A 10,599-nucleotide genomic window follows, 5' to 3' on the forward strand; every position below is an offset into this window, starting at 1 on the left:
GCTGCAGACCTTCGCGGTGAGTGTTACAGCTCATAAAAGCAGTGTGGACACAAAGAGTGAGCAGTAGCAAGATTTATTGCAAAGAGCAAAAGAACAAAGCTTCCACAGTGTGGAAGGGGACCCGAGCGGGTTGCCACTGCTGGCTCGGGCAGCCTGCTTTTATTCTCTTTTCTGGCCCCACCCACGTCCTGCTGATCGGTAGAGCTGAGTGGTCTGTTTTGACAGGGCGCTGATTGGTGCGTTTACCATCCCTGAGCTGGACATAAAAGTCCTCCACATCCCCATCAGATCAGTTAGATACAGAGTATGGACACAAAGGTTCTCTAAGGCCCCACCAGAGCAGCCAGACACAGAGTGTCGATTGGTGCATCCACAAACCTGGAGCTAGACACAGGGTGCTGATTGGTGTGTTTACAATCCCTGAGCTAGACATAAAGGTTCTCCACATCTCCACCAGACTCAGGAGCCCAGCTGGCTTCACCCAGTGGCTCCCGCACCGGGGCTGCAGGTGGAGCTGCCTGCCAGTCTCACGCCCTGCGCCCACACTCCTCAGCCCTTGGGCGGTCGATGGGACTAGGCGCCGTGGAGCAGGGGGTGGCGCTCGTCGGGGAGGCTCGGGCCACACAGGAGCCCATGGAGGGGGTGGGAGGCTCAGGCATGGCGGGCTGCAGGTCCCGAGCCCTGCCCCACGGGAAGGCAGCTAAGGCCCGGTGAGAAATCCAGTGCAGCGCCGGTGGGTCAGCACTGCTGGGGGACCCAGTACACCCGCCACAGCCGCTGGCCTGGGTGCTAAGCCCCTCATTGCCCAGGGCCGGCAGGGCCGGCTGGCTGCTCCGAGTGGGGGGGCCCCACCAAGCCCACGCCCACCGGGAACTCCAGCTGGCCCGCAAGCACCGCGCGCAGCCACGGTTCCCGCTCGCGCCTCTCCCTCCACACCTCCCCGCAAGCTGAGGGAGCCGGCTCCCGCCTTGGCCAGCCCGGAAAGGGGCTCCCACAGTGCAGTGGTGGGCTGAAGGGCTCCTCAGGTCCTGCCAAAGTGGGAGCCCAGGCAGAGGAGGCGCCGAGAGTAAGCGAGGGCTGTGAGGACTGCCAGTACGCTGTCACCTCTCAGTATTATCCACATATACAAAGTAACCATTAATAATACCAGCATTTATTAAGAGGCAGGGCATTATGTTCTCTCCCCTTCAATCTGAGTAAAGCTTTGCGACAGTCAAGGTAGATAAAATATAGAAGAAGTGACAATGTTTGGCTCCTAAGGCTAGATTATAAAAGTGCCATGTCTTCTGCCTAGCTGTCTCTCTTGATGCTCCAAACTTCAGAACCCAGCCACCAGGTTGAGAGGCAGCACAGGCCAAGTGTAGGTATACTGGCTGGCAACTCCATGTAAAGCCTTATTCAATAGTTAACAACTAACATAAAATTGAGCCTTCCAATGATTCCAAGCCACTCCCCTTAAGCCCTTCAGCTGACACCAAGTCAAACAAAGGAGAGATATTCCTATTGTATCCTGCTTGAATTGCTATTTCATGAGCATTTAAAAAATTGTTTTAAACCACTTATTATAAGGTGATTTGTTGCACAGCCATAATAACTCAAATGCTGTCTCCCCAAAGGCAGTTTCTCTTTCATTGTTTCTTATATCAGTTTATAGCAACTTAATTCTTTCAGTTATTGAAGCTAAAATATCAGAAATTAATATCTTTATTCTTCCTTTTGTGCTCACATCCCCTCATTAGCAAATCCTATTGCCTTTAATTTTAACATAAATCTAGTTGGGAGGCCGAGGCAGGCAGATCACAAAGTCAAGGGATCGAGACCATCCTGGCCAACATGGTGAAACCCCGTCTCTACTAAAAATACTAAAAAATTAGCTGGGCATGTTGGCACCCACCTGTAGTGCCAGCTACTTGGGAGGCTGAGGCAGGAGACTTGCTTGAACCCGGAAGGCGGAGGTTGCAGTGAGCTGATATCGTGCTGCTGCACTCCAGACTGGCAACAGAGTGAGACTCCGTCTGAAAATAAATAAATAAATAAATAAACAAATCTAGAATTCTTTCCATTCTTACCTCCCTTCCTCTACTGCCACCACCTATTCCAAAGCATACTCTTCCACTTCTTCTGTATCATTGCAAAATCTTTTAACTGTTTATCTTTTCAGTTACACCTTTCCTTCTAACCTATCATACATTAAATTATTAGAACCAGAGTCAGATAATAATTCTTGTGCGAGTAATTTATTGAGAGGCTACATTCAGGAGAAAGCTGTGAGGAAGTAAGGGAAATGAGATACAGTGCAGGTGTGAAACTTAGGCAAATATGGTTTTTGAAGAAGTCCAGCCGCAATTAGACCCCATAGAAAGCTCTGGAGTGTCAATGGTACCACAAAAGTTGTACTAGCAAAGACTGTTTTTTCTCCATTTGTCAGTAATTAGGGAGAGAAGCTCATCCATAACCTCCCAGGGTTTTTATGTTTGGCTGCTCCTGTTGGCCAAGGGCAGTTGGATGGAGAAGATGTAAATGCCAACAGTTACCCTAGATAACACTTGTGGTACTTGGAGAGTGACTGCAGCTGGGAGATGACTGCTAGGTCAATGGACCTCAACTGCATCTGCAACATGACCATATTAAAACTTTAACCAGTATTCACATTTCATATTCTCCTTCACCACTTTTTTTCACTCACAGAGCTTACTTTTGTTTAAAATATTAGATTTGTTTTTGAGCATTTTTCTAATTATTTACTTTTTTTAAAATTTTCTTTCTAATTAAATGAAGCTCCACTATGACGGGGCTTTTAAAAACTGTATGTGTGTGGGTGTCTTTTTTTTTTTCACTACTGCATTCCCTAAAATTAGAATAATGCCTTGCATTTAATAAATGCTTTTTAAATGATTTAAAGATTGACTTAATATGCTAAGAATACTTAGTAAGTATAAATTAAGTATGCATATTTAAGAGTAATATAGAATAGTAATTTATAGTAGAATATATAATAATAAGAGATGATAATATATAATTAAGCATAATGCATACTTATCATATAATTAAGTATACTTAATATACTAAGAAAGAGTAGATTCTCAAGAAATGTTAGTTCTTTATGCTGGGAAAAACTAAATTGTTTATATGAAACTGAAATCCTCTAAAGCAGGAATTGCAAACTTTTTGTGTACTAAACACTTGAATATTTTTGACGTCAACATGTTTGTTGCACCCACTCAACTCTGCTTTTGTGGTGTAAAAATCACGATAGACAATGGTTAGATGAATGAGTGTGATTGTGTTTCATTGACACTTTATTTACAAAGGTAGGAGGAAGCCATAGTTTTCAAACAATATATCCTAATTTCGACCTCTCCTACTGAGACTACTGGAAAATAGTGGTGGTCTCCCTTCCTGCTGTAAGCAGTAAACCTTCTAGGTCTTACCAACAGAATGTTTTGTTAGTGTTAGGAGAAGCTAGCAGTTGACATTTTGGTTATGCTGTGTTACCCGCTGATTTTTGCTCAGGCTTTCTTCCTTCTAGAATACATGCTTGTCCTATTTCTTCATAGTACTAAAGGCTCTTCAAGATGCAGTTCCAAGGATCTTTTTTACCATGGTTCCTTCTTTTATATTATTGCCTGATGTAAAGCCATCTCTCCAGCTCTGGGACACCTATGTTATTTTCCAGATTAGTACAATGAACAAAATTAAAAAAAAACAACAACGTGAAATTTAGAGCCTGGGTCATCTGAGTTTGAATATTGGCTCAGCCACCTATAAGTGGAATAGGGTTAGACCTGTTTCCTATCATTGTTCAGCCAGTTTTCTTCTTCTAAGAAATGATATTATAATCTATTTTACGTGATTACTTGAAGACCTAAAGAATATGGTGATGAAAAGTAAATTGTGTTCTTTAGGTATTGTCTTTCAGTGGATGTGGCAGCAATTTCAATATAATTTGTTTGCATTTATAAATTTTCACTCATATCTAGGTACCAAAACCCATTTTTTTCTCAATGTTTTTAAAAAATATAGCATTTAATCCTTCTACTTTATTGGATTATTTTATATAATTTTAGCTTCCCTACTTGACTATATACTTTGGACACTAGTGTTATTGCATCTAACAAAATACTTACTGATCAGTGAATAAGTATTTTGTAATAAATAATGTATGATCGTTGAACAGATAAACTCTAAACTCTTGATTTATTCTTGATTTGTACCGTGAATGTGTCTGAGGTCAACATATTCAACTCCTTTGAACTAATTTTAATTTTCCTATTCCCTGAACCAACTTTGTGTTAAGTTCACTCCATTCTGTATAATAATAACTCAAAACATAAGCTTTAATTATATACAAATTATTGAGTGTTTTCCTGTCTTGCATAACAGCAAAGTTCTGTTGAATCATTTTTTTCAAACCTAGGGTTTTTCAACTGATGCCAAAATTCAAGCATGTTCAGAGCACAAAGCTTTGTTACAATTCTGCTGTTTTATACACTTGGTAATCCAAACTCTTAACATCTGTCAAACTGGCAGAAACAAGGTACTTCTGAACCATAGTAAGAAAGCCCTTCAGCCAGGCACGGTGGCTCATGCCTGTAATCCCAGCACTTTGGGAGGCCGAGGTGGGTGGGATCATGAGGTCAGGAGATCCAGACCATTCTGGCTAACATGGTGAAACCCCGTCTCTACTAAAAATATAAAAAATTAGTTGGGCGTGGTGGCACGTGCCTGTAGTCCCAGCTGCTCAGGAGGCTGAGGCAGGAGAATCGCTTGAACCTGGGAGTTGGATGTTGCAGTGAGCAGAGATGGCGCCACTGCACTCCAGCCTAGGCGACAGAGCAAGACTCAGTCTAAAAAAAAAAAAAAAAAAGCAAAAAAACAAAAAACAAAACAAAACAAAAAAAAGTTTTGAAACGTGAGTAACATGGCTAATTGTGCTTGAAAACCAATTAGAGATATAAAATAGTGTGTCCAGGAAAGGACTAGGAACATGCGTATTCAGATTGGCCAGGTTCTTCTGCTATAGACCTGAAAGCTAATCACGTAGACTAGCAGGTTGGAGGGGGACTCAAGAGCTTGCGTTTCCACTTTTTAGTTTGCGATGTGTTTGTATCACCTGAATTAGTTCCCTTCAGCAGCCTGCAGTGATTGAATCCAATTTCAATAGGGCTCAAGCACATAAACAGTATTAGTGTTTAACTGAAGAGGGTAAACCTCTCACCATAGTTCATCTATAGCCCTCAAAGTTAATAGATGGACGCTTGGGAGCCAAGAAGAAAGAACAGATTGCAGAGGATAAAGGCCAAAATGTGTGGGCACATTCTGGTGGGAACTTAAATTCCTTGAGACCAAATTGAAATATTTCTTGCAAACTGCTTTTTTCTATTAAAATATGATTTTCTTCAGGGAAAAGAAATATATTTAGTTATGATGACCATAAAAACAATACACAGGTATAATTTTAAGTTTTGATAACCGAGTTAAAGGGTGATACTCGCTTTAGAAGTCATCTTTTTATTTCCTTGCTTAAATCATAATAGTTCTCATGAAATGAAGTTCTTTAGATAAACAGCTCTTTCCTTGGTAATACATTAAAGAGACCTTTTGCTTGTCTGCTAGTTTTGATGAGACTTTCTATTTAAACAACTATTTCAAACTGGTTACTTTTCTGTGCTGCTGTTTCCCATGTCTACTTCATCTTGAGGCTAATGATGTTGTTAGAGAAAACCATACACCAGGATCATTTTGCTTCTAACTGTTCACTTTTCATGTGTTTATGTCCTTCATAGGGACTTGGATTCCTCCCCTCTTATTATTAAGAACCACTAATTCTCAATTAAAATCTAAAAGTTAAAATTATCATATGATATTTCATATGTTTATGACTTTAACTCTGTAACCTTCTCCTTTCATGCAGGCAAGGAGGTGGGTATAGTTTTATATGGTAGAAATATTATGAACTTAATTCTGATAGAGAAGGATATTGGATTACATTGAAAATTATAAAAGGCATTGACCCAAATAAAACATTCTCCTCAACTTAGCTAAACTTTAGACAAGTTTTTTTCTGACTATAGATAGGACCATGACCTCGCTTTTTAAATAACTTTTATTTTTAAAAACTTGCATATGTAAATTGTTTCTGAACCCCTTTTGAGATATACATCTTTCCCAGCCCTTTGCTAGTTTTGCAACCTAAGAATGTCTTTCTCGAGTACCTGAGAGTCATACCTCTGAAATTTAACCATAGAAAGAGACAGCAGCATTTTCTTCAAGTCTCGGTTGGAGGATAGTAGCCTCATATCCAAACAGGGTAATTAGCAAACAAAGATGACCTTATCACATTCACCAACATCCCCTCTATTGCCCTTCAGTACTTTTCATCTACCTAACCCAGCATTTAAAATTCCTCCCACCTTTTGTTTCAGTGGAGTTGAGTTCTGGTCTCTTTCATGTTGCAGTAGTCTTAAAGAAAAAGTCTTCTTTGCCTGTTTAACTCTGTCCATTGCAAATTTTCTTTGGCAACACTTAAAACCTATGTAGTCTATGGTAAGTTACTTAATTCCGTTTACTGGCTAGTTATTTCCTTTGTAAAAAAAAAAAAAAGAGAGAGAGAGAAATCAATATTATTTTCAGGGTTACATTAGGTATTATAAAGAAGACTTTTTAAATTGATACATAATTGTACATGTGATATTATGATACATGCATAAAATGTGTGTAATGATCAAATCAAGGTAATTGGGATAACCACCACCTCAAACACTTGTTATTTCCTTGTGTTGGGAGCATGCCAAGTCTTCTCTTCTAGTGATTTTGAAATATACAATAAATTACGATTCACTACAGTCACACTACTGTGCTATTGAGCACTAGAATGTATTCCTTCTTATCTAATTGCATTTTTAAAGTTATATTTAATTCTGGATACATATGAGTTGTACATATTTATGAGATGCATGTGATATTTTGATGAAGCATACATTGGTAATAATCAAATCAGGATAATTGTAATATCCATCAACTCAAGAATTTATCATTTATTTGTGTTAGGAACAGTCCAATTCCACTCTTTTAGTTATTTTGAGATATACAGTATTGTTAACCATAGTTACCCTATTGTTCTACCGAACACTAGATCTTATTCCTTTTATCTAACTGTTTTTGTACTAATTAACCATCTCCTTTTTATCCCCCCACCCCATTACCCTTTCTAGCCTCTGTTAACCATCTTTCTATTCTCTATTTCCATGAATTCATTCTTTTTAGTTCCTTTATATGAGGGAGAACATGTAATATTCATCTTTCTGTACTTACCTTATTTTACTTAATGTAATATCCTCCAGTTCCATTCATTGGGTTGCAAATGACAGAATTTTATTTTTTGTGGATGAATAATATGACATTGTGTACATATAACACATTTTCTTTATCCATTTATTAATTGATGGGCACTTAGGTTGAATCCATATTTTGGTTACTCTGAAAAGTGGTGCAATAAACATAAAAGTGCCAGTATCTCTTTGATATACTTATTTTCTTTCCTTTGGATATGTACCCAGCAGTGATATCGCTGATTCATACGGTAGTTCCTTCAGTATGGGTGAAGGTAAACTAATTTATATGGTAAAATTCCAAGACGTGAGATTTGATACTCATTTTCCCTCTCCTGGTGAGTCAGAAGATTATAAAACAGGAAGCTCTGTGAGTCAAAACCTCAAACATAAAATGAGACACCAAAACAAGAATGGGCAAGAGAGGGAGCACCTTGATCAACCACAAGCCAAAACTAGCAGAAGCCTGTATATTAAATAAGAAAACAATTGAAGAAAGCTTCCCTCAGGGTAGGTTCTAAAACTATGCATATCCAAAATGAGTTTAAGGAGTTTTGAAAATTGGAAAGCTATCATTGCTGACTGCAAAGGTTTGGATTGTTTGTTCATTTATTAATTCCATTGTGTTTTTGGAAAAAAAGGAATAAAAATTGAAGGGATACTTGATGAAATTTTCTTTCTCGTATAACATTTACCTTAACATTAATTGTTGGTATTGTAATTTTTTTTTTTTAAGACAGTGTCTCACCCTGTTGTCCAGGCAGGAGTGTAGTGGCATGATCATAGCTCACTGCAGCCTCGACCTCCTGGGCTCAAGGGAACCTCCTATTTCAGCCTCCTGAGTAGCTAAGGCTACAGGCACACACCACCACACCCAGCTAATTTTTTTGTTTTCTTAATACTTTGTAGAGACAGGGATCTTGCTATGTTGCCAAGGCTGATCTTGAACCCTTGGCTTCAAGTGATCCTCCTGCTTTGGCCTCCCAAAGTGCTGAAATTACAGATGTGAGCCACCTCACCTGCTGGCATTGTAATTTATGTTGTTTAATACCACAGCAAATGTTTATAGATCAGTGTATTTTATGTCAATTGAAATTCAGTGACTGGAGCAGGAAGTTGGATTCATATCATGGAACTCAAGGCTTATAACCTAAGTCTTTATTATTATTTGCACAGCAAATGATGCTTTTTATCCTTATTGTAAGATCATACAGGAAATGGAAATATTATGCACCAACTTCCCTGTCATATTAAAGGAGCTATGGGAAAATGGTCTATGTACAGGCACAGAGGTGACTGTTGGATACCGAACAACTGAAAACACTTTATTGCATTTAATTTTTGGATTACTTTCCCTTTAGAAATAAGGCATAAGTAGAATAGAACTTGGCACTTCAAAATTTCAATTTTTAAGAAGTTTTTCCCGTATAAAAATATTCCCCTAAATAAAAATATATGAGCTACCCATTTATGGATATATATAAAAATGTATAATTAAAAAGAAATCATGGTTTAATTGTTTTGGGAAAAAACATATAATTTGAAATAGCTTTGATTACTAATTAACAAATTACATGAGAGAGAAAGTTGAGCTGAACCTCTGATATGCTAAAAATAAATGTAATATTTTTTCATGGTAAAAAATGCTTACTTTTCAACCAGAACAACTCATTGTAATGTGTTCCTGTGTGAACATATAAATGGATATTTATTCCTCTAACTTTTTTTGCTAATATAATTAGCCTGAGTAATAATATGGCTAAGCCTAACAAGAGCATATTAGATGGTTTTGAGAAGTTTAGTTTCACTTCACAAATCTCTTTTTAGTATTTATTATTTTATTATTTATTTTAATACAAAGCTTTGCAATTAGCAATTTTATTAAAAAAATAAAATGTACTGAAATAAATGCTTGTGTGGTGTGATTGGTAAATAATCCAAAAAAATAGGTTCTTTTTTTTTTCCTTCAAGGCAATCAGAAAGCAGGTTTTGTTCTTCAAAAAAATGTGGAATAGTTCATAAATTTGCATGGCATCATTGTGCAGGGGCCATGCTAATCTCTGTATCATTCCAATTTTTTAGTACATGTGCTGCCAAAGACAGCACCATAAATCTTGTAAAAGTATATTTCGCTCATCTGTGGAATTGACTCAATTCAGACTTGCTAAGACTGGGAGATCAAAACTCTTCGTTTAATGTGTTCAGGAACATAGCACTGTTGAGAACATTGTATACATTAAGTAAAACAAGACACAGTTTTTCCTACTTGGGAACTTTAATGAGTAAAATACCTACTTGATCTTTCTTCCCTTACTATTTGATATGTCTTTTATTTATATATAAAAATGCGTTATAGTACATTTCTTAAACTTTTCAAGGAATAAAAAAAATTCCATTATTCATTTTTCCAGTACAATATGAGCTCAGCTATGACTTGCAGCCTCCACAAGTGTCAGACGACAGGTAAATTTGAAAGCCATTTAAGAACCTTTAGTAATGGAAAACAATGCCAGCATCTGCCTCATTTTGGGAAAAAAAAATTTAATTAATTAATTTGGTTCAATTCCCTTATTTGCTTAAAGCTATATTCAAAAGATTTTGGAAATAAAGAAACATAAGATATAGTAACAAAATGGTGAATAATGCAAAGCCATCAGCTTATAAGTAGCATTAATTAATGTAGTATAGGCCACTGTTTCCAGGACTCTAATGTTCACATAAGTTACCTGATGATCTTATTAAAATGCAGGTTTTGATTCAGGAGGTTGGAGCAGGGCCTGAGAATATGTGTTCTACCAATCTCCCAGGGGACGCCACAGCTGCTGGCCTATGAGCTCCCTGGAGGTATGAAGGGGATGAATCAAAACTGCTGTACATGCTACAGGCAACATGTTAAAAGGAAGAAAGAAAATCAGAAGTGACTCAGTGTCAGGAAAAATTGTAAAAGACCTTGAAATGGGCACACACACACAGCAAGATTACTGGGCATTCTGTTTTATGCAATCACCTGGGTTATCTGATTCCCTGGGTATGCCACATTCATTGCCTTTAAGATATTTTACAACTGTGTAAATAATAAAGAACTCACAATAATGCAAATTATTCCTAGCAAGGGGAATGAACTTTGTCTAACATATTTCCGGTTGATTATTGTAATTGCCCAACAGGTTCACCTTACTGGCTGCCTAGACAGCCAATTTATCAAGACAGGAGAATTGCAATAGAGAAAGGGTAATTCATACAGAGCTGGCTGTGCAGGAGACTGGAG

At 38.0% G+C, this 10,599-nt stretch overlaps 1 non-coding gene across 1 annotated transcript; it reads right to left on the bottom strand.

The window, feature by feature from the left end:
* Window positions 1-9,331: 9,331 nt before the first annotated feature.
* LOC116467637 (U6 spliceosomal RNA) lies at window positions 9,332-9,437 on the bottom strand. The gene has a single exon (XR_004247854.1). It is a non-coding gene; the product is annotated as a U6 spliceosomal RNA (small nuclear RNA).
* Window positions 9,438-10,599: the final 1,162 nt, after the last annotated feature.

The sequence above is a fragment of the Hylobates moloch genome, unplaced genomic scaffold, assembly GCF_009828535.3.
Source record: "Hylobates moloch isolate HMO894 unplaced genomic scaffold, HMol_V3 SCAFFOLD_4, whole genome shotgun sequence".
In the NCBI taxonomy this organism is placed as follows: domain Eukaryota; kingdom Metazoa; phylum Chordata; class Mammalia; order Primates; family Hylobatidae; genus Hylobates; species Hylobates moloch.